The sequence below is a fragment of the Pleurodeles waltl genome, chromosome 6 (assembly GCF_031143425.1).
Source record: "Pleurodeles waltl isolate 20211129_DDA chromosome 6, aPleWal1.hap1.20221129, whole genome shotgun sequence".
Taxonomy (NCBI): domain Eukaryota; kingdom Metazoa; phylum Chordata; class Amphibia; order Caudata; family Salamandridae; genus Pleurodeles; species Pleurodeles waltl.
Genome location: NC_090445.1, coordinates 1,333,994,110 through 1,334,018,204, shown reverse-complemented (window position 1 = coordinate 1,334,018,204; position 24,095 = coordinate 1,333,994,110).

Genomic DNA, 24,095 nt, shown 5'->3' with positions numbered 1-24,095 from the left:
ATTAGGGGGCATATTTATACTCGGTTTGCACCGAATTAGGGTCATTTTTTTTACTCTAATTCAGTGCAAAACTAACTCTATATTTATACTTTAGCGCTAGACCCATCTAGCACAACATTTACGCAGTTAAAGTCATTTTTTGGACGTGGAAACCTACCGTGCCTTAATGAGATGCAAGGTAGACGTTCCCGTGCAAATAATGACTCTATGGCCTTAACGCCATATTTATACTCCTGTGCAAAACTGGTGCACAGGAGGGAGGAGGGGTCAAAAAATGGTGCAAAGCTGGCTTTGCCCCATTTCTCAACACCTGGGGCAGGGCAGGCATTAGGGGCCCTGTGGGCCTATTTCCATAATGAATGACCATGGAATAAGCCCACAGGTGCCCTCCCCAGGACCCAGGGACACCCCCACCCACACCAGAGGGACAGCGGAAGATGAGGGACCCCATCCCAGGGAAGTACAGGTGAGTATTTTATTTTATTTTGTGAAGTGTCATAGGGGCCCCTGAAATGGGCCCCCACTCATGGCACAGGGTGCAATGGCCATGCCCAGGGGACCCTGGTCCCCTGTACTGGCCATTGAGGTGGTGGGCATGACTCCTGTCTTTTTAAGACAGGAGACACGTGGTATGGGTGGTTTTGCGTCAGAAAATGACTCCAGGCAGGTAAGCGTCATTTTTTTTCACTCTAACCTGCCTAACATCATTTTTTGGTGCAAAACCCCCTTCTTCCATACCGCCAGCCCCACCCAACTAACGTCATTTTTTTTACACTAGCTTACCCTTTGCACTGTCTAGCACCATTCCATAATATATGGTGTCCGGCTGGTGTACAGAAATGGTGCAAGCTGGTGCGAAACGTTTTGGTGCAAAACTGTGTTTGGGCAGTTTTGTCCCAAAAGGTATAAATCAGGGCCTAAGACCCCTGGGGATGAGATCATGTTTCAAATATAATTTTAGTGAGGCTCCTTTCCACCATTTTGAGGTTCCCTTTCTGATAGGTCTCTCCAAAACATGACATTTACTTTTAGCTGAAAGTAGATTTGTTTACTTCTGCCAAGAGGAGCCATTTCCTGAAGTGTTAAAAACGTAATTGAGCCTACTGCTTGAGCATTCTGCAGCACACAAAGAAAGAGGAAAAGGCCATTACTGAATGTTTATGTGCAGGAAGATGTCCCTTCCTGCACATAAGCAATCATCCAAAATTGGCGATTTGCAGCTTCTATGTGGGCTGCATTGTGTAGTCCACATAGAAATGACAAATCGCTATTTTAGATTGTTTATGTGCAGGAAGGGACACTTTCATAAACATAAACAATCAATCCCCTCAATGTAGACACTCTTGCACTATGGTGCAATGGTGCCTGCGCTGGCAGCTAAATTTAGCACCGTCACAGGGGGAAACACAGGGGTGCACCATATGTTAGTAAATACAGCACATCCCTGTGTTTCTAAAGTGGCATGGCGCTGCAAATTTTGGTGCAGCACTGTGGTGCACCACTATTTAGTAAATCTGGCCCTATCTGTAATACTTGTAAAAATGTGACTCCTATGTCAAAATGCTGGTGCTGCCATAGGGCCACACGTGGAAAAATGCTGGCACTGGCACACTGGAGAGAATTCCTGTTATGGGGGCACCCATGGCAAAAATGCTGGTGTAAATGAGAGCAATTGTGGCACATGGGAGTGGGCAAGATGACAAATGGCTCTCCCTGACATACTAGAGGGTCAATTTTGACTTAAGGATCACCAATGGTGTATGGATAGTGTGACTAGCAAAATTTGGGCACTTGCATATTTTATGTCATTTTTGGCAACTGCAGCACTCAGAGCTTATGTGATTCAGTCATGATAAAGTGCTGGCTGAGGCACAAGGATGTAATTTTTGCCATATGGGGGTGCCCACAGCACATTCTGAAAAAAGAGGAGTATCGGGTTTTATTGATTTGGCACACCAAAAAGGAATTAAATATATTTGAATAGTTTTAACAAGTGCCCTTTAACAGCCTATGACATTTTTGCAAATTTATGTGAACATTGGGCTTTGGGTTTTATAAAAATAGTACATTCACCATTGCAATGTGAACTCTTGTGAATAAATAAAAAAATGAACAAAAATAAACATTTTTTAAATATGTTGCCATGTTTTATTATTGTGAATATATGAAAAATGTGTTTTTAATAAAACCTTCACCTTTGTTCTTCCCATGAGTTACAATGTCTTGCAAATAATCAAAAGTCAAAATGTATGTACCAGTAAGAAATATGAGTTGCCAATAAAATAGTTCATATTAAATATATGGTATGTATCAGAAAATGCAGCTGAATATAAACTATTTTTTTAACTCTCTTTATTTTCCTGTCCCTACGAATATATCAAAATATTTCTCGCTGTGGATTATGAAGAGGGGAACTAGAAAATCATGAAAGCTTGTGAGACAAATCATTTAGGCCCATATTTATACTTTTTGACGCAAAACTGTGCCAGCAAGTCGTAAAGCAAAACTACGTTAATGCGGCGGAAATGACTGTGGGTTGATTTACAACCCCGCACACCGGATATGCGGCGTGTTTTGATGCAATAGCGTCAAAATTCCCCGCAAATACAGCCATTTCAGCAGAGGAGAGCCAAAATGGATCCCAGATGCCTGTACAGACCCCAGGAAGATGGCAACAGACCAGGAACCAGCGAGGAGGACCTGCACAAGTCCCAGGACAGTTTTAAGAAGAAAAGAAAGTGTTGCTTCAGTGCAGAGGAACAGGAAATTCTGGTTAAAGAGGTGAAAGAACACCAGCACCAACTGTTTGTCACCTCAAAGTTGCCAATACGTAGGAGAGAGGCAATATGGCAACAAATTGTTGACAAGATTAACAGTGTGGCAGAAGTACGCACAACAGTCATCGAGTGCAAGAAACGCTGGCATGACTGCAAGCGCAGGACCAAGGAAAAAATGGCCAGGAACAGGAAGGCAGCACTGCAGACTGGAGGTGGGAGTCCAGCACACCAGGAGCCCCTGGACCACATGCAGGAGATGGTCGCAGCCGTCATCCCTGAGGAGATCGGCCCAGGGATTCAAGGAAAGGACAGCGCAGACTACCAGGAGACAACACACATGCAGGGTAAGAAGCACGGGGAAATAAAATGCACTAATGTCAACTGTAAGCAGGAGGGGGGATACCGACCACAAAATGCATGGAAGTCATCATATACATGGAGTGGCATGGGTAAAGGGGTATGGCATGGGGGCATGGCCTGTACAGAGAGAAGCTGGGGCACACCATAACACTACACCAACAACAGTCCAATGGGGGCATGCAGCCATGCCAACGATGGAGCAAAGGTAAAGCCACTCCAGGAGGGAAGGGCACAACGTAAACTGACATCCCGTCACATGTCAGCCACTATACCCCCTACATTAACTAGGGCCCAATTAACAACCTCTAGCCATACCGACAACTGGAATGTAACAGTGACAACAGTTGCCACTACCACCTCCACATTGTGTGCAGCTCAAGTTGCCAATGGCAGTAACGTCCCCCGGGATCATACACACCTAAATTAGTGGGTTGAGGATGACAACTTTAACAATCCCCTGAAACAAGACAAATGCTCCAGTCCTTGCAATTGTCAATGCCCATAGTTGCTGCAAACATCAGCCAATGTCATCAACAGTAGGAGCTACACAGCACTAAGGACACACACATGCAGCATATGCCAGGGTCCATCCTGTGCCTGGGTCACAATGCAACATCCCAAATGTCATACTGCTCAGACAACAGCATTGAGGGGGTGGACACATGTAACTGGTCACTGAAATACACCTGCACAGTCAGAGGAGGAAATAGGACACTGCTACGACTATCAGGGCAATCCAATCTCCACACATTCCCCAACATCAGCTGTACACATTACCAATGCTAACATCCATATCGTGTCATAAGAATGCTATGCATAGGATACGCTACATGTCAACTACATATAAGTGGATGTGAAAGATCAGATACTGGGGCAGGTCCAGATTGTTAAGTGTGCTGCTAGTGCCATCAGAACACCAACAGCCAGTGAAAGGCCTCGCCATTAGAATGGATGTAGACGGAGGGTTGAGTAGGACAAGAAGGTGGAAATTCACTATTTGGCCTAAAACAACACAAGAGGAGATGATGCCGACAAGTCTAATAACTTACCACAATACATGTGACATGCAGGTGGGCCATAGGCCTGGGAGAATGCCCATCTGAAAGACTGGAGCAATGAACAGGAAACAAGATCACAATGTGAAAACATCACAAGGCAGGCATGCCACATCACTAATGCCACAACACAGACACACTAATTGTACCCTATTTCATTGCAGAGGACAATGGATCTCCCACGGATATGCCTGTCTAGGAATACCCTGATGACATGGATGACAAGCTGACAAACATCAGCCACCAGACCCTCCGAGATGTCCTTGGAACCCTGTATACCGCACCTTCTGTCACAAGGAAGTGCTCAGAACAAGCAGCCATCACAGAGGACCCACCCACAACACAAATTGTAAGACCTGCCAGCTCCAATACAGCTGAGGACTCAGACGACACAGGCACCAGCTTTGAGAGAACTGTAGTCGAAGTACAGCGGGAGCTGGCCAAGGAGGTGCGGGTGGGGATTCAAACTATGGCAGCCAGCCTAGAGGGGGTGCGTTCGTGCATGATGTCATCTGCAGATCAGGCAACAGCAATGCAAGCGCTAACATCCATCCTGCAAGGACTACAACAAACTGTCAAGGAATTCACCACTGCAGTAAGGGAGTTGCCACAACACCTCGCACCCCAAACCTTCCACTGCATGAACTAATGCAATCATGACCCCCTCACCCACAACCACCACCACCAAGGACAGAGGAGGCAACACACACATTAGAAGAAGAAGACATGGAACAGATCACCTTCACACGGAAAAGTACCCGGAAGCACTAGTCCCTGCCACATGGCCAACTATTACCAAGGTCCAGCGCTTTGTAACATGCCAGTCTTACAACAACTGTACTCAATGACTGTTCTGCAAACCACTGTTTATCTTGTCATCCTGCCCAGTGATTGTCTCTCACTAACTCATTGGAAAATTCTGTCCCTCTGCACTTTCTGACACATCACCCCAGCATGTCAAATGCATTTTCCTTTAGCACTTGTGTAGGATCACAATGGAAGATGTCTCTATAATGGACTCACAATCATGGACAATGTACATATACCACTACAGCACTTTTCAAAAAATGGCACTTACACAACCACTTTGTCTCTGTGTAATGTGACACATCAACTGTGCAGTAGATAACTGAAATGTGCCTCCTGTCAAATTACATAGCTTGTCAATACAACTGTCCTGAAATTATGTAGTCTGATAACTATGCCCAGTGGCCTGGATTGCACCATACTCTGCCCTTCCTGAGGGTAATATCTGATGAAAAGAGAAACCATACACCATAATGCTGTGTTGGACAGAATAATGCTTCCTCAAGGGATATCTAAGCCATCAAATAGTGGCAGCAAAATGTTGCCACCATGCAATACTAACACATATAACAGTGCCCACAAATCTAAGCAAACAGTCAACAAACTGCATGAATGAAGGTGTCTGAGTTTACATCCAAATAAGTAATCATGCTGAACAGTGTCACAAATGATGTCTGTGAGTCATGAACACGATACTACAAGAGTGCTTACGACCACTCAGCTAATAAGGGTTTCCTTGAACATCACACTGCAGTCAGACATATAACAGTTTCCCCAGTACCAAATCTGGAAGCACTATTTGTGACTTTGAAAACATATGTAATAAAAAAAAGACATTGGGATCCATAGTAACTGTGATTGGTGGTTGCAATGAATGGTGGAATCTTTGCAAGGTAGCTCTGGGGTAGCTGCCAATCTTACAGCTCAGTTGGGATTTGTTTGTAGCAGAGGACGCAAATGTAATAGAACAAAATTCATGTACACTTATGCCAAGGCCCTGATCAACAAGCATTTTACACATATTGTAAAGGGTTCACCACATATTTATTAAACAATAATAACAGAAGAGGAAACTGGGGGGAAAAGTCTTACCTACCCTAATCTACCCTAACTACTCATTACCCACAACTGGCCCTAACTAACCTAAGCTAAACTTACTTATCACATGTAACAAAACATTCTAAACATCAACCCCCCACCTCCCTTATGACACGGGACACATGGAGGACAATAGATGCTAACCTAAACACATACTATCCTATACTAAACAAATATATATTTTTTTGTATTTTTTTTTCCTAAACACATAAGAACCCCAACATAGTAACCACACACTCAAAAAGAAAAAATTGAAAAAATCAGAACCTCCCACCCACTAACACCAACTAAACTACCAGCCTATGGCCCTCATTCCAACCCTGGCGGTCATGGACCGCCAGGGTGGAGGGACACGGAAGCACCGCCAACAGGCTGGCGGTGCTTCCAGGGCCATTCTGACCGCGGCGGTAAAGCCGCGGTCAGAAAAGGGGATCCGGCAGTTTCCTGCCGGATTTCCCCTGGCCCGGAGAAACCTCCATGGCGGCACTGCTTGCAGCGCCGCCATGGGGATTCCGACCCCCTTCCCGCCAGCCTGTTTCTGGCGGTTTACACCGCCAGAAACAGGATTGCGGGAACGGGTGTCGTGGGGCCCCTGGGGGCCCCTGCACTGCCCATTCCACTGGCATGGGCAGTGCAGGGGCCCCCTAACAGGGCCCCATAAAGATTTTCACTGTCTGCTTTGCAGACAGTGAAAATCGCGACAGGTGCAACTGCACCCGTCGCACCCCTGCAACTCCGCCGGCTCCATTCGGAGCCGGCTTCATTGTTGCAGGGTCTTTCCCGCTGGGCCGGCGGGAGCCCTTTTGGCGGTCGCCCGCCGGCCCAGCGGGAAAGTCGAAATGACCCCCGCGGTCTTTTGACTGCGGAGCGGTCTTTCGACGGGGTTACTTTGGCAGGCGGCGTCCGCCGCCCGCCAAAGTCAGAATGACCCCCTATATTAACCTAACACTAAGCCCCCTAAGCCCACTAAGTATAAGAACAAGGAAAGAGGAGGGATGGAAGGGAATCATGTCCATTAACAAATTCTAGAGGTTGGCCCTCCGGAGGGTCCGCTTTATGGACCGCACACTCCAGTTCATATGGTGAACATCCCGGCTCAGGTGACTAATTTTCCGGAGGACACGGTCCATTTTGCGCTGCATGTCCTGAAAAGAAGCAGGGTCAATTGTTGCAGCTGGGGCGGTCTGGGTACCAGCTGAGGACGTGTGTGGGTGTGTATTGTCAATGCCTGTGGGCTGCCCTGAAGGTGGTCCACTGCTAGGGACTGGAGCACTTGCAGACGTTGTTGGGACAACAGTCCCAGCTGTGGGTGGTGCCACCTGGGTGGAAGTGGTGGTCATGCTAGTGGTGGCTGTGGTGGGCAAAGTAGGGCCACCCTGTGGGAAAGCCCTCAAGGCTCCGGAGGCACGTTCGGTCCTGTATCTTCGAGCCATCCGTCTGTACCCCGCCTGCCTCTGGAACTCACGGACCTGGATGGGTGTCATGTGAGCAGCTGTGAAGACAAAGGCAAAAAATTACATTAGGAACTGCATTATGTGAAATGGCACAAGAAGTAAATCAGACAGTATATCTACTGTACTTGCAACAGCTCATATCATCATACAGATCATTGAATGTTCCTGAGGAAGTACATGGCAGGCTCGCCTACAACTGTCGTATCACACAAAGCACATCCAAACCCTACAAGATGGGTAACAACTGGCATGAATCTGGCATCAGAGTACTGACAGTTGTCAGCTAAGAATCATGCAGCACATCCTCCGCAAATGCCAGGGGTACAAATGTCAGTGTACTGGATGGAAATCTAGGGCCACATGATCTGCAAGTTGTAAATGGACTTGCTAGTATAGTAATCATGCGCTATACCTGAGTATGTATACTAGGTTCCAACCAAAGATTCACTGATTTACATGTCTGTGTAACATACTTGTATCATCAGTCCTACGTACACTATTCACAAACCCATGCCTGTGTTTGAGGGTGGGGGGGTGAGAGACAACTAACTATTTCAAACAACATGGACACCCATGAAGCTTAGGAAAGCTGGACATGTGTTTGGCTCTACACACACACCACAGGTAAGGTGTATCTACAAATATGAGACAGCAAACCCTTGATCAATCCCAGCGCCACACATGTCTAGTAATGCAGACCTCTGTCCACATCATATACTTCCAGTAAGGCATGACTTACAACAGACACAGAGTTGCAAGAACACCCCCGGCCATTATTTGCATGCACACCTAGGCCATTGCACTCAAGTGCCACATACTTGTAGCACTAAATGTGGAGCTACATGCTACTAGGAAGTTCACCCTACAGTTTCATAAGTACATTAGTGAATAGGGAAGCAGAAGTCTGTGGGTAAGCATTTTGCAGCCCCATTCTGGGAGAATGTGGGATTGACAGGCAGACTAAATCTGAGATGAGGTCCAGTGCGACTCTTGTTGATACAAGTGTTATCCACATGACTCACCCCAGTTTACATTGTGGGGCCTTCAGGAATTACCTAGAATCCCTAGATAAGACAATAGGATAAGCATTGGCAAACTCCAAAATGTTGAGAAAATGAAATCCCACTCATGGAACAAGACAAATGATGGGCCAGCGCATCATACCTTGCTATGTGTTCAACACACAGGAGTCCATTACACATCACCAGCAAACACAACACATAACAGACATATCAACACTTACTGGAGTTGTCGAGGTCCTCAAATGAAGCCACCTCGCCCACAGTGTAGGGTGCCGGTCCACCTGTAAGGCATGGAAGGAAGAAATGTGCTAAATATCTGTGCACTGACCAACAATTTGAAAGACAAAAACTATGTGTAAGATGACATAAGTAAGTAAAGCCACTCAGAAATGATGATACTGCATCCAATATAGCACGGCTAACATGTACATAGCATGGGTCTCCTGTGACAACTACACATATCTGCACACATGAAGTGGCCCTAACTATCATGTGTTGGCAAGCATGCTCCTTCATTAGTGAGCAGACATAATAATGGCGTGTATTCGTCTCATCATGTGCATCCAAGAGAGACATCCAAAGCCTGTTTACTTGAGGAGTGCATTACCAGTCAAACAGCCATTGTGGCCATGACAAATTTATGACACATAGGTACAATGTACAGAGGGGCAGGGACATTTGTAAGCCCTCATGTTGTTACAGTTTCTTCATTTAATGTGGCCCAGCTATGGTGATATGCACCAACCATAGAGATATGAACCCATGTGCATACCTTTGGCCTGTCATCCCTAAACTAAAGGTGGAACACCAAACACCAAATACCAGTGTAAGATGTTAGCTGAGGGCACCTTACACTTTTTCCCCTATGTTTCCAAATCCAGATCTGACATGTATCCAAAATGAAGAAGGACCACAATAATCCCTAACATTCATAGAACTTCTGTGAACGCTTTCCTTACACACTCACCAGACACACATGAAACATATGTCTGGGCCTCAGTGCTATCATCAATTGACGTGAAGCCTGCACTCATTTTCTGCATCATGTAGTGTTTCTAAAGTCAGTCTAGGTGTTGCGTCAACAAAGGTTGCTAATATTTTGGAAAATCTATTCTTCACTGGCAAATGTGACCTATATAGACATGATTGGCTCCTAATTTGTGGTGCTGTCTGACACAAAGGCGGCACCAAATTACATTAAGCAAAAGTATTCAGTAAGTTTGCAGATCACTTGCTTCCTGACAGCTAGCAATTGTGGTCCTTCACATAGTCCATCAATGACCCTGTATGTTTCCGAAGCATTCCACACACTCAACAACTTAGCCAGCAGATATTGTAAAAATCATCTGATGTCACTACAGAGCTTTTAATCGTGCACATTTACATGATTTGTACTCAACAACAGGGCCACCAATCACTATTCCCAGGTGGTCCAGCAGATCTTGCTCCCTGGTGATGAGGTCAGCCCAGCGGTGCTTCAGCTGGTGGTCATTCCTCTGTCTCCGATACACGCACTGCAAGTGATGCAGGACCTTTCCCCACCGGATTCGACGTGCCTCAGTGTGATACCCCTGTATCACCCGGCCCCCTGCCTCAATCATAAGTGGGAGTAAATGGCACACCAGTCATATAAACCACCCAAGCTCCTCCTCACCCATCTTGCCAAGACATCTCCTACCCAACATCTTAGCACCGAAAAAGGGGAATAGGGGATAGAGAAAAACAAAGGAGAAAAGGGGGAAAGTAGAATGACAAAAAAGTTAACTTAACAACTGAAAGAGCCCAACTATCCCCAAACTAACACTAGCCACAACAGACTCCCACAAAAAACAAAGACATTACAATACTGGACAATAGTACACAATAAACACTCAGACAGTATACAACAACAATTTTAAATAACAAACTAACAAGTAATGGAGCACACCGGAGACAAAAGCACAATTTCACTGCACAAAACTCAGAACACAGCCACACAGTCTAGAAGAATCACAGACTGCAAAGTGAAAGTGAAAGTACCCCCACTGTACACATTCTGTAAACAGGATATCCTATTACATCACTTTCTGCTTAAAATGGCCGCCGTTTTTATCGTTATGCATCATAATTTTTGATGCATACAGTATGTGCTTCATTTTTTTCGATGCACAGGAGTAAAAATTAGGTGACCCAACTGAAATAGGCTGATTGCACCCACTTTGATGTTGACGGTGTAAGGGGAAATGTGAGATATCATACTGCTGTGGACCATGAACCGCTACTTCCTTAACATGATTCTCACGCTTGGCTGATGCACTAGATGGCCATATGTGTGGCCTACATATATGTATTGCACACATTGGGCATGTTTGGTGTCAGGAGAGGATGACAAGGTGACGCACATAAGTACAATACCTCAATGCCTATGGCTCAATGTGTGTGCATTGGCTACTAATGTAGTTGTTTTTTTAGGGGTGTATTTTGTCACAGTTACGTCCAGATCTCATCATGAGTCAGTTAAGCCCATTCCTGTATCTACTGAGTATCCTTCTGAGATCAATGGAAGTAAAGTCGATGAGGATATAAGAACCTACATGGGGATGGTCCCTCCCTGTCACTGCAGACGTGTTACGAGACTGTCAACAGGGCAACCTTTGTGTGCTGAGTGAGATCATATGTCAGGAGTCATGTTCCGGCAGGTGTCATTACAACATTTGTACACAGGTTGGCCTGTAAAGTTCCCACTGCATCTGGGAACATCATAGCCTCTGTGTTGATTAATCTTGCAGCTATTCACCACGCACAGCCCATCAATATGTTGTGAGCAATGTGATTCTGCATGTGAACTGTCAGGGTCCTAACATGTGTGACTTTTCATATACATTATCAGAGGTTGCTGGGTCTGCTGGAGGCACCATACCCAATCTCTGCATACGGCCCTGGTATACTGTCACACCTTGTCGTTCCTGCATACTTGAGACCCAGACAAGGGATAGGCTATGATGTTGGTATTCAAAGACAATTTTACTAATATGGTACAATTAAAAAGCAGATGATGCTATACAATGTATTTGGGTATGCAATGAGGAAGCATCTGACAAAATACCCCCTGAGGAATGTGAGGTTTGGTAACGCAAGTGTGGTACATATGTAGCCACAAGGGACCTTTAGGGTAACGCACAGACAGATGCCAGTCAGGCTGACAGGATGCAGGGTCAATCAGGCTTCTGCAATTTCACAAGGTACATACTCAGTGGTCTGACTAAGAATGGTTGGAGGAAGAACAAGACAGTTGACAAGGAAAACTGTGTATGTCCTGTATTTTTGAAGGTGACACATAAACCCAAGGGCTGTGTTACACGGCTTAAATACTAGCAATGCATAACAGTGTATTTGACAAAATGGCAAATTCTATGCTGTTCCAATCATCTGCATGGGCAGTGCATGTTGAAATGGGTGGTGTACATGGAGGTGATCACAGGTGTGTGCTGCATCAGTTTATCACAAGTCCTGTAGGTGAGATCCGAGTTCAAATGGCCAACAGTACCTTTCACACGGGAAGCAATCTACAGGCGATAACAGGGCTTAGAAACTACAAGCCACTGTATAAATTGACCTGACGTCCATGCAGTCAGGTGTACTATGACAATGGCATAACATAGGAAAGGGTGTAGCACACTGGATGACTATTGTTAGTCTGTGTGTGTAGAGGAGGGAATATTGGGGTACACATATTACCATTCCAGTGACCTCTTCAGACAGGTGGGTTGAGACCAGGGGCATGGGTGTGTCAGGAGTTAGGAAATGGGCTGACATGGACATGGAATGTCATAGGTGTGGCACTTGTGCTGTCTATGTTCTGCTTCTATGGAACTCTAGTCACAGATAGTCTTTGCAAAGATAGGTGCTGTACGACTTACTGCTGTGAAGGGTCTGGTCATACATTCCTGTTACTGATGCAATAGCACATCCACTGCATCATGTATGAGGCATTTTTTCCCTTAGTGACTGATGGTGTCTTAGTTGTGTGCCATATGCTGCGATGAACCATGCTGCCAATATGTATGTGTGAAATAGGTGTGGTCCTCTGCTATTGCCCTTCAAAGGTGAAACATACAGGATATATGTCCTTTACATTGTGTGTATATGTGACTGTTATATGATACGCATCACAATTGCTCAGGAAATTTCTGTGTCATGATCGGTATATCAGCAATACTCCATGAGGCTACACTATTATTCTGATAGAGATAAAGGTGAGCAAAAATGATTAGCCAGACCATGATATGGTGATTATTATCTGTGTTTATTTACATTAGTTAATACAGTGGTGATGGTGAGTTGGTTTAAAAGAAATTGTTCACAATATGTTGCCACCTACGCACTCCAGCAGCTGTGTTTTGTTGTTCCCCCTCATGTTGCAGGCCAGCATCCTCCTCTTCCTCCTCTTCAGGCATGTGTGGCTCTGGTTCTAAGAGTGGAATGTTCCTTCGTATGCAAATGTTGTGCAGGATGGCACATGTAAGAATGATCTTACAGACCTGTTCTGGGGAATATAGGAGGCTGGCACCAGTGATGTCGCGGCACCTGAATCTCGACTTGAGGATACCAAAGGTCCTCTCGACTATGCTGCGTGTCCTCCTATGTGAATCATTATAGGGACGCTCTGCTGCAGTCCTTGGGTTGCAAACTGGTGTCATAATCCATGGCTGGATCCCATTCCCCTGATCCGCTGAAAAAGAAAATGAATGGGATCATGTGAATGTAGCTTGTCCCATTGATATCAGCTTGCATGGCAGTAGTTGTCTTGTGTTGTCTGTGACTCTTTTGTATTATTGTGTTCCTTCCTAGGCTTGTAGGATGTACCATCTGCATTGGGTTATTTCCTTGGCTGAACAAGTGTTTGCCTGCTGACCGGTTGTCAGCAGTATGTTTGGGTATTTGCAGTAGTGTGCACTCCCTAGCATTGTGACTTGTGATACAGGTGTCCCTGTGTCTTCACTGGGGGTGAGATGATAGTTCCATGCACAGATTAATTTTGACAGTTGTGGTAACAGGGTAGCATCTATGTACCCTGGACATCCCATACCTTTAGACTTATGCAATGGATTAATTTAAACATCTGTGAGCCGCTTACATTTTGCAAGGTGACAATTGGCCAAACCCCTCCATACGTTGTGATCATAGACGTCTTAACATTAGACTGTACACTAATTTCAGATATGTGGCAGGTTTACTGCAGACCTATGAAACATGGCTAGTGATGTCACGACATCAGTGTGTTCCTGTCCACATGTTGCTATTGTGGTGTATGTGTTGTGTGTCCTAGAGAGTTGCTGTGCAGTGTGTATATAAGTAGGTTTCTATACTTACCAAGTAGTCCATTGCCATATCGTCCATCCTGGAAGTGTTGATTGATGGTAGAGTGACGGAAGATGAATGAGTCATGGACACTCCCAGGATACTTTGCCACGATGTTGGTGAACAACCCTTGGTGATCGACAATGGCCTGCACATTGATGGAATGTGTGTGCTTCCTGTTGCAGTAGAGGTGTTCAGTTGCAGCAGGTGGCACAAGGCGTACATGTGTGTAGTCGATGGCACCAAGGATGTGTGGGAAGCCACTAATGAGGTAAAACCCCTGTTTTGTCTCCTGCTGCTTCTGCAGTGTGTTTGGGAAGCAGATGTGGCGGGCGTGAGTCTAATGATGGCATCCAGTACTTTGGGCAAGAAGGCAGAAAATGATGGCTGTGATATTCCGCCAACCAGGGCGCCAGTGCTTTGAAAGGAGCCACTTGCCAGCATGTGAAGTACAGCTAGCAGCTTGGTTTCTGTTGGGATGGTGCGGGGTTTCAGCAAGGTGGGTGCCAACTGTGGCTCTATGTTGCGCAGCAGCTACTGAATGGCCTGCCAGTTCAACCTGTACCTCTGGATGATGTCATGTTCCCTGACGCCATGAGGGGTTGTTCTGGTGCGGAATATTCTCTCCTGCCTTCTGCGCTGCCTTTTGGGTCCCTGCTGGTGTTGTCGTAGCTGCTGTGGTTGTGCTGGGCTCTGCCTCTGCGTGCACGCTGGATGAGAAGCACCTCCATGTCTCCCTTTTGCTGCTCTGCTGTTGCTTCTGTGTGTTCTGATTAAATACAGGTGTGTTTGCCCCATTTTAACGCCTGCCCTGACCCAGGCGTAAATTTTTGACGCAAATCGGGCTGTGCGTCATTTTCCGCCTCCCCCTCCCAGCCGTGCAGCATTTTTGCCCGGAAGCATAAATACGACGCCCGGCCGTTTGTCATTTTTTGGACGGGAACGCCTACCTTGCATATGATTAACGCAAGGCGGGTTCCCGCATCTAAAAAATTACGCACACGGCAGGATTTTGACGTCTGCGTTCTCAGGCGTCGAAGTTTAAATATGGGGCAAGGTTTGCGCTGAATGTGCATCAACATTTTTGACACACATTCAACGCAGACAGAGTATAAATATGCCCCTTAGTTCGCAGGGCTGTTCTGTTTTTTTGTGTCATTATACCCTCTTCAGAGGAACACATAATCGTTCATGTTATACAAAGAGAAATTAGAAATGAGACTCACAGCAGTGTAGTTAGGATCAAAGGGTGGGTAGTATCACTTCGGCTACCCCTAACAGTTTGGTGAATGGATGACCATGAAACTCTGGAACCAATAAAAAACAACTCCTGATTCAGGTTCTAAGAGAAGTGTGTAAAATGTTGTGAATTGCCCTGCATTTCCCATAGAGATTAGAAAATTCCATATTTTTTTCAAAAATATAGGTAATCCTACTTGGAAAGGACACACAAGATGGGTTTCAAATTACCACATGCAGAGCCATTTGAATCAGAGATGCGGCTAATAGTTTGCAAAACTTCCCACTTCCAGTGTATAATTGCAAATTTGTTTTGCCTATTTAAACTGATTTGCACATTGGTAATGAACTATTTGCGCATGTGCAAGTGATGCCGTGAGCACCCCCATAGAACACAAATTGCATGAAGTGTTATAATTAACCCTTGCTCCTAAATCCGAATGCATCTCAAATGATATTTACTGAGATGTCGGTGATGCAGTCTTGTTTTCTACCAGCAGCATACGACACGCAGTGTTTTCACAGTTGCTAAATAATTATAAATATTACAATTAGATTCTTCCCACTGCGACTATAAATATAGAAGCACTTTAAAGTACGGGTAATTTAATCAACTGAGAGAGAAAATATAATTTTGCTGGGACTTTCGTTTAATCTGGTTTTGTGTCACGTGAAGGTCAACCCGGGAGCGTCCAGAAAATGAGGAAACTACGTCGAGGGAAATAGCTTCATGGATTTCCTTTTCCTCAGATTAATAGGGATGTTCTTGTCGTACTTTAAATTTTCTTTTCTTCCACCCGGCGAACTCGTCAGAAGATTAGTTCCAGAAATGCTAACACCACACAAACTGCGAGTCACACAATCACCATGGCGACCAACGTGCCAGTTGCCAGATATATTAAATAGTTCCTCCAAAATCAACTTTTCTTGCAGCTCATTGTCCTGACCTCAATAGCTAATTTGTAGCATTTGAATAATATATGGCATTCAATAATACAACTTCGAAAGAGTGGAACTGCTTCCCTCAGCCATAGGCAGGTCACAGAAATCAGGAAATGAGATTATTCTGTTTCACGCATGGAGACCTCGACTTGAGTATATTTGCCATTGCACAGATGGTACCACAGGTATGGTGGACCTGGACCCAGAGCCCGGAGGGGCCCAATGAAATCTGTTCAATATAGTATAGTACTAACCAACAACCAGCGGTGACGAGGGTCCGTTTTCATTTCTTACACCACGGACCGCTACGCCACTGCGAAGTGAAATTGTCGGAATGTATGAACAAGAAAATACGCTGTAAAGGCTCTAGGGCTAGGCACTATATAACATATTTAACAGAGTGGCTTGGAGAATATTGACCTTAACGGTGAAGATCTCCCCGTTCATCCCTGAGGAACTTCGTAACTCAGTGGATATCACACTGATCACCTCATGATTAGACTATTGTAATGCTCTATATATCAATGTAAACAACACCTCCTTGAACAAACTCTATATGGTTGAAAATACGGCTGGTTGTCTCATATCGAATAGCCCTATATGTCTTTCAGTGAGAGAACGCCTTCGTAATCTTTACTGTCTTCCAGCCGGGAAACGGGTGATGTTTATGGCACTTAGCACAGCCCACTCAGCTCCACTGTCCAGTGCTTTAAATGGGCCGGTACTTACCGGTATTGAGTACCGTCACTTTTCAATAATCTGCCCTTGAGTATCAGAGTTTTTCATTAGTCAAAGCGAGTATGGGTACTCAGATGGGTCCAGCAGCATACATCCTGGGATATGAGGGACTCATAGGTCTCCCGATTGGCTGGCTGCAGCGTGTGATTGGGGACCAGAGCTTGCGCAGCAATCAATAGAGAGCAGAGTCTTCCCTTGCTTAATTCATTGAACAGTGTGTGCACATTAATCGTGTCTTGCATCGCCATTCTGCTCACAACAACCCATTCTCATTGCTTGTGTCAAGAGGAGGCTTGATGTGCCCGGTGCTGTATGCACAATCTGTCTGCCTTTACTGGTCTGTTGTGGTGTGCTTAGGAGCAAGTCTGTTGTATGCCTGGCCATGGGGATTCCTTCTGGCTGGGGCTCCGACCAACGCTAATCTGCACTGAACTTTGTCTAGTCTGTCATGTTGTACAGAGGAGAAAATGGTGGGTCCGCTCTTTTCTACAACTGCTCGAATTAGAGAAAGAGAAAAACGAAGAGCAGTAGGGAGGTAGAGGGATGAAGAAAAGGACGGAGTGAGAGGTAAAGACTGTGAAAAGAGATGAAAGAAGCTGTAACAAAAACAGGAGGAAGAGAATGAAGGAAGGCAACTGAGTGAAGGAGGAGATAAACATAGGAATGGGAGACAAATCACAAGGCCGAGTAAGATAGACAAAGCAGAAGAGAGAAAGGGGGACTATGGATAGACAAATATCTGGCAGGGAAAAACGGGTACAAGATGTGAGTGACAGAACAGAGAAACTAGCATAGGTAAGGTTTAGGTATGAGAGACAGACAAAAGGCAAGGGGTGTGATTAAACGAGCATGGAAAAGAGATGTTTCATGAGTAGGAAAAGGAGAGACAGCAGCGGGTGGTGTAGCAAAGCATCACAAAGTGAGTCAATAGTAAAGGCTCTTTTTTCGCTTGGTCGTCTGGCTACTCTAACATGACATTTAAATGTTCAGTATTTCAATGTAAGTCTTGTAAGAATGTTATAAGGCTGCAAGCAATCTATTTATTCAATTTTGGTGCTTCATACGCCCTGTAGCCCCCGTTTAAATGCCGATTTATAAACAAATGTAAAAGAAAAAGCTGCAAGTATAAAATCTGTGTCAAATAGAAAATATACTTTTCTCCCGAAAGTTTTATTGTCATCAATAGCTGTGCTCTAGCTTCAACCTTCAAAAACAGCTGACCTTGTACTATGCGCTTTTCAATGGCACATTGCCTGGTCACTTCAGGTTACACACACCTATCTTTTAGCATGTGACTCTGTCCCCATGCTCTTGACTAGGTGCATAACTGTGCAAGTAGGTATGGCTTTGGCTTGAGGCCACAGCCAAATTTGTACCCAAGAAAACTCAAATCCCGCGATAGTTCATAACACCCGAGTCTCACAGGGCCTGATTTGCGTACCCCACTTGAGCAAATCACTTCACCTCAATCAGAATGTATCATCTATGTAATGCCTCTTTCCCCCTTCTGAACTATCACTCCGTATACTAACTTGCAGTGAGACAATATGTCTGTTGCCCTCAAGATATGACAATCTCCTAACTAGAAAGGGATCATTGTTTATCATTATCAACGTTTCTTTTCCACATAGCCTACAGTATCAATACTTGCGCACAGCGGGAAAATGCAAATATCTCTCATGTGCCATATGAGCAGTGGCAAGTTTCACACAGGAAATTCAGCAGTTACTTTTAAAATTATCCTTTTGTACATACATAGACAAAACGAATACTCAACAGAAGACTGATATTATTGTGCACAGTTGCACTCCAAGAAAATCCCAAATTAAATGTTTGTCTCCTACCCATGCCGTCAGCCCTGCCCCAATACCTGTTCCCTCTGTTAAAGTTGGTGAGTACCCACACTTAGGGGTATATTTGAGAAAATGGCGCTGCACATAGTGCAGCGCCACTTTTCTTGCAGCCCTTAGCACCCTCTAACACCACCATGTGTGCACCGTATTTAAAATACGGTGCACCATGGCGGTAGTTAGGGGACTAGCGTCAGAATATTTATGCTAGTCCTGCGCTTTGCAGGATTAGCATGAAAAATTCAGAACGCTCCCTTCGCATACATTATACCTGGTGCAGGCATTCTGTAGTGCAAAGGGTTACAAAGTGGCACAATGCATGCTTTGCACCACCAAATATGGCGTGCCTATATTGGCCTTCTAACACCACATTAGCGTAAAAAAATGATGCTCAGGTGGCGTTCAAATGGCTCTAGGGGATATACCCCCTACTGTTTCTCATTTAAACACTGCTCCACACTATTAGGGCTCATTAGCCATTGGGTCATCCTTTAATTGGTACAAAATCACCAGGTATCTAAGATCAGCTTTAAGTAAGAAAGTCACTGTTCCAAAACTTCGAAAGTCTAGAATGGGCACACACTCCTTTTCCATTTTCGCTGCCAAGCTATGCAGTACAAAGCCAAACCGCAGAGATCAACTCCTTTGCCTCTTTCGAGGGTGACGAGAATTTTAAATCCAAAAACTGGAACATTTTACTAAAATAGAAGAAGGTCTACCATTTTACTTCAACCTAGCACACAGAATAACAGCGCTCGCTCGTGAAGTTAGAATTACAGAAGAGGCATTAAGAGCATAAATAAAATGCAAGTTTTAAAACCAATATGATGCCTGCTATTTAAATTGCTTTCTGATAGCACCTGCTAACTAAATCTGCTTTTGAAAACGAAAAAAATCACTTACCACTGTTTTCTGGCCACTTTCTTTAAAAACCCAAAGTTTATCTACATTTGCTGAAATCTGCCAGGACAGCTGGTCGAAAACTGGTACTGTCCTGGCAAATCTTGGATGCTTGGTCACTCTATATCTTTTAGAAAACACTTCGGCCCATATTTATGAAAAATGGCACACAACTGCACTAACGCCGTCTAATCCCATTCCTTAAAGCCTTCTGTGCACCATATTTATGAAATGATGCACAATGGCACTAATGAATAGCTAGCAAACAAAAGACGCTAGTCGGTGGGGGATGGTATTAGGTGAACTGGTGCTAGTGGGTCAGAAATGACAGGCTGGTTAGCGGCCAAATTTCTGCCGCTAATCAGCCTAGCACATTTTTTGACGCACAAGCAGCCAGAAAATGACTCCTGTCTAAGTATAGACAGGAGTCATTACCACCACCCCAATGACCACCATAGGGGACCAGTGTCCCCTGAGCAAGCCCTACATACCCAGTGCCAGACAGGGGGCCCCATCTAAGGGCCCCCCAATGACACTTAAAAAAAATATACTCACCTAAACTTACCTAGGAAGGGGTCCCCTCTCCTGTAGTGTCCCTGTGGTGTGAGTGGTGGTGTTGCTGTGGGTTGGGGTGGGCATCCTTGTGCCTATTCCACGGTGTTTCCCCATGGAAATGGGCCTACCAGCACTATAACACCCGGTCTGACCAGGTGTTAAATAATGATGCTAAACGGGCTTAGCACCATTTATGTGGTCTGCCTCCAACTCGCACGTCTTATCCGCGCTGGGACTTAAACATGGCACTGGGGGGCTAGCATCATTTTTAGGACGGGAAGGCTTACCTTGTATCTCGTTGACGCAATGGTGCTAACTTCAATATTTTGACACTAGACATGTCTAGCTCAAAATATAAATATGGAGTTAAGTTAGCACCCCTTTAGCACCAAAATAAATGGTGCTAAGGTAATGCTAAGCTTTCAAAAATATGGGCCCAAGGCCCATTATTTATGAAAAGTGGTGCACAACTGCACAAATGCAGTTGTGCAGAAATGATGCACGATGGGGCAAAGGAACAGCTGGCGTCACAAAAAAAGATGCTAGCCGGTGGGGGATGGCTTTAGGTGAAATGGCGCTAGTGGGTCAGAAATGATGTTAGGTTGGTTAGCGGCAACATTTCTGCTGCTAATCAGCCTAGCGTCTATTTTTGACGCACAAGCAGCCAAAAAATGACTCCTGTCTAAATAGAGAAGGGAGTCATTACCAGCACCCCAATGCCCACGACAGGGGACCAATGTCCCCTGGGAAAGCCCTACATACCCAGTGCCGGGCAGTGGGGCCCTTATATAGGGCCTCCAATGGCACTTAAAAATATATATATATACTCACCTAAACTTAGCTTGGATGGGGTACCCCCTCATGTAGTCTCCCTGTGGTGTGGGTGGTGATGTTGCTGGGGCTTGGGGTGTGCATCTTTGTGCCCACTCCATGGTGTTTCCCCATGGAAATGGGCCTAACTGCACTTTAACGCCTGGTCTGACCTGGCATTAAATGATGGAGCTAAACAGGCTTAAAACCATTATTTTGGTCCGCCTCCCACCTGTGCATCTTTTCTGCGCCGGGAGTTAAGTATGGCGCTTGGGGGCTAGCATAATTTTTAGGATGGGAATGCCTACATTGCAGCTCATTGATGCAAGGTGGGTTGGTGCAAAAATGGCGCTTACTCCAATATTTTGACGCTAGACGGGTCTAGAGTCAAAATATAAATATGGAGTCAAGTTAGGGCCTCTTTAGCGCCAAAATAAGTGGCACTAAGGTGAAGCTAAGCTTCCATAAATATGGGCCTAAACGCCTTGGCTCTTTATTTCTTAGGTCAGTTTTTTTCCAGGTCCTTCTGATTGGAGGCCCTCCTGTGTCTTCCCTTTCTTTGGGCAGTGATGCTGTTCTTTCTCGTCTTATGTTCCTGGGCCGGCTTTCCCTGATGGGGTTTTGGAGTACTCTGGATGCAGTGCCTTGATACCTCTGGGATCAGAGTGCTGTATACATTTCTGTTCATTTCATTAGCATGTAGCGCCTCATATAATGTCTGCTTGTCTGAGGGGATCATTTAGAACCAAAACAAAATTGGGCGCCAAAATCCCTCAGTGAAAACAACATGTGCCCCATTTGTGCTCAGAGTTTTTATACCTGTTTTACACATTGTATTTAGCGTACTTTGCACATGGGGCTTTGGGAATTATTTGAACTGAGCTTGGAGTGCAAACACATATTCTAAAAACTAGAGCAGCTCTTGCATTAGGTCTGCATATATGCACACAGCATGTGCGCTTGTTAATTCTAGTTACCTGGTCTAAATGGCACAGTAAATGTATTTGCAAACTGTTAGCCTTCGTTCTCAGATGAAAGGCAGCACAGGAGGGGAAATGGTTAACAGCTGCATGGATCAGCCTCCTCCCTTTGGCATCAACTGCTCTGACAGCTGGAAACTGAGCCAGAGGGTGAGAAGATGTAACCATGACATACCTTCAGCCTAAGTAAAGCTAAGGATACATCACATCCGAAGTCAGGCCAAGCTGCTGGTTTCTGCAACCTCTCTCAGCCATGGGTAGTTAAAGGGTGGCCCAATAACTGAAGAAACTTCACTTGCTTCCAGCCTCTTAATGTGCTTTTCAGAGCAGCTTATAGTCCTCCACAGTCCTCATGGAGGCTGAAAGGAGATTTGATAGGGGGTCTCCAGAAAGGAATATGGACTCTCAGTTCTTAGACAAAGGCCTCCCAGATGAAGACTATTAAAATATAACTCTCAGGTTTGTCCATCACAGTTGGAAATGGAGGGCTAGCCTTCACTTCTACTAAATTACTTCAACTTCAGGCATGATGGCTGTACTGGGAAAAAGGGTCTCTTATGGACCTAAACTTTTCCATTGAGTGTACGTGCCATTTTACTTTGTAATAAAAGAATAACATTTCTGTAAGCTCTTCTGGGTGGTGTGCTGCACCCATATGACTAGATGTCCAGTTTTAATGTGAACCAAGAAGGGAGATCGCTTGAAGAAGACAGTATTTGAGGAAAGGAAAGATGCTGGGGGCCTCAGTCCCCAATTAACTCTGCACACTTTCAGCTTTTTCCACGTAGCACTTTCCCTATTTAAAAAAAAGTAATCTGTCAGCCTTTTATATTCACTGGGAATGGGATCCATGAAACTACTACTCCAATGATAGCCCTCTCAATTAGTCTCTGCTGCTTTCATGAGGGGTTAGTCCAGACTGCTCACTGTAGCGGAGCAGGAAAGTGAAACCTGAGCCTGATGTATTTTATGGAATTAGGGTGGTAGATTTTAGACCGAGCTCACCCTATTAAAATGTGTTGTAGCAGGGATGACATCTGTTGGTGAAGTGAGCTGGATCCAAGCCTAATGTTTCTAGACAACCTTATTTCTGTAAACTATTCTTTTATAAAACAAAATAACGGAGTAAAGAACCACTATGATCCCAGGCATTAGTGAGCAAGAATGGCTAATGAACATCAATGGACCCAACTTCTAATGAGTCTCAGTAGTGACAGATTTATTGACTATTTAAAGGCCCCAAGCAGTAATGATCATCATAGTCAGACGACAGGAAGGTGCATGATTTACCACGCATCATAGCATCAATGGCCTCTGGCAGTATTGCGTCAGTAACAAACATCAATGTTGCCTAAGTGCAGTAAGATGAATGATGTCTTGAGGGAGGGTCAAAGTTAATCTACAGGGATTTGCCACAGAGCAGCAGTAAAATGCATTATGCTACACAGTTAGGTCAATGACTTAAATGACATTGCCGACCTCTGCTGACTTATCGGTCACAAGTTTGAATCAAGGCTAGACCAACACAGCCTTCAATGATTGCTAGATAGACAAACCACGGTGCTGTTAAATTGGGCAACCTTAATATATGTTATTGAAATGTTTTAAGATGGCAAAAACTGAATTTTGAGCAGTGTTCAAACATACTATCACTGCACAAATATACAATATGAGCAACATAAATATAGCTTGATTTGTTAAGAATCACTCACTTGTTCTGGGGAATTTTAAGTCAGTGCAAAAACCCATGTCTCAGTGTTTCATGGTAAAAAATCAAACACAAGTGCTTCTCTGTGTTTGACTTTAAGGTGTTTAAGATGCTTATAAGACACTATGGGACCTATTTATGAAAAATGACGCACAACTGTGCTAGCGCACTTTTTTTTTTAACGCAAGCTGGTATCATTCCTTAGCACCATCCGTGTGCTATATTTATGTAAAGACGTAGGAGGGTGCTATGGAATGGTTAGCATAAAAAAAATAATGCTAACATCTGCGACATGCCATAAGGACTATTTAAGCTAATGCTGCAAAAGTGGTGCTAGACCGTTTTGCGGTATGTAAACATGTTGCAAAAGGGTTAGTGCCATGTTTTTACTGCATTAGCGTCAAAACAAAACTCACAAGCAGAAAAAAGTGAAACTGCAAGAGAAAAGGGAATCATCAGG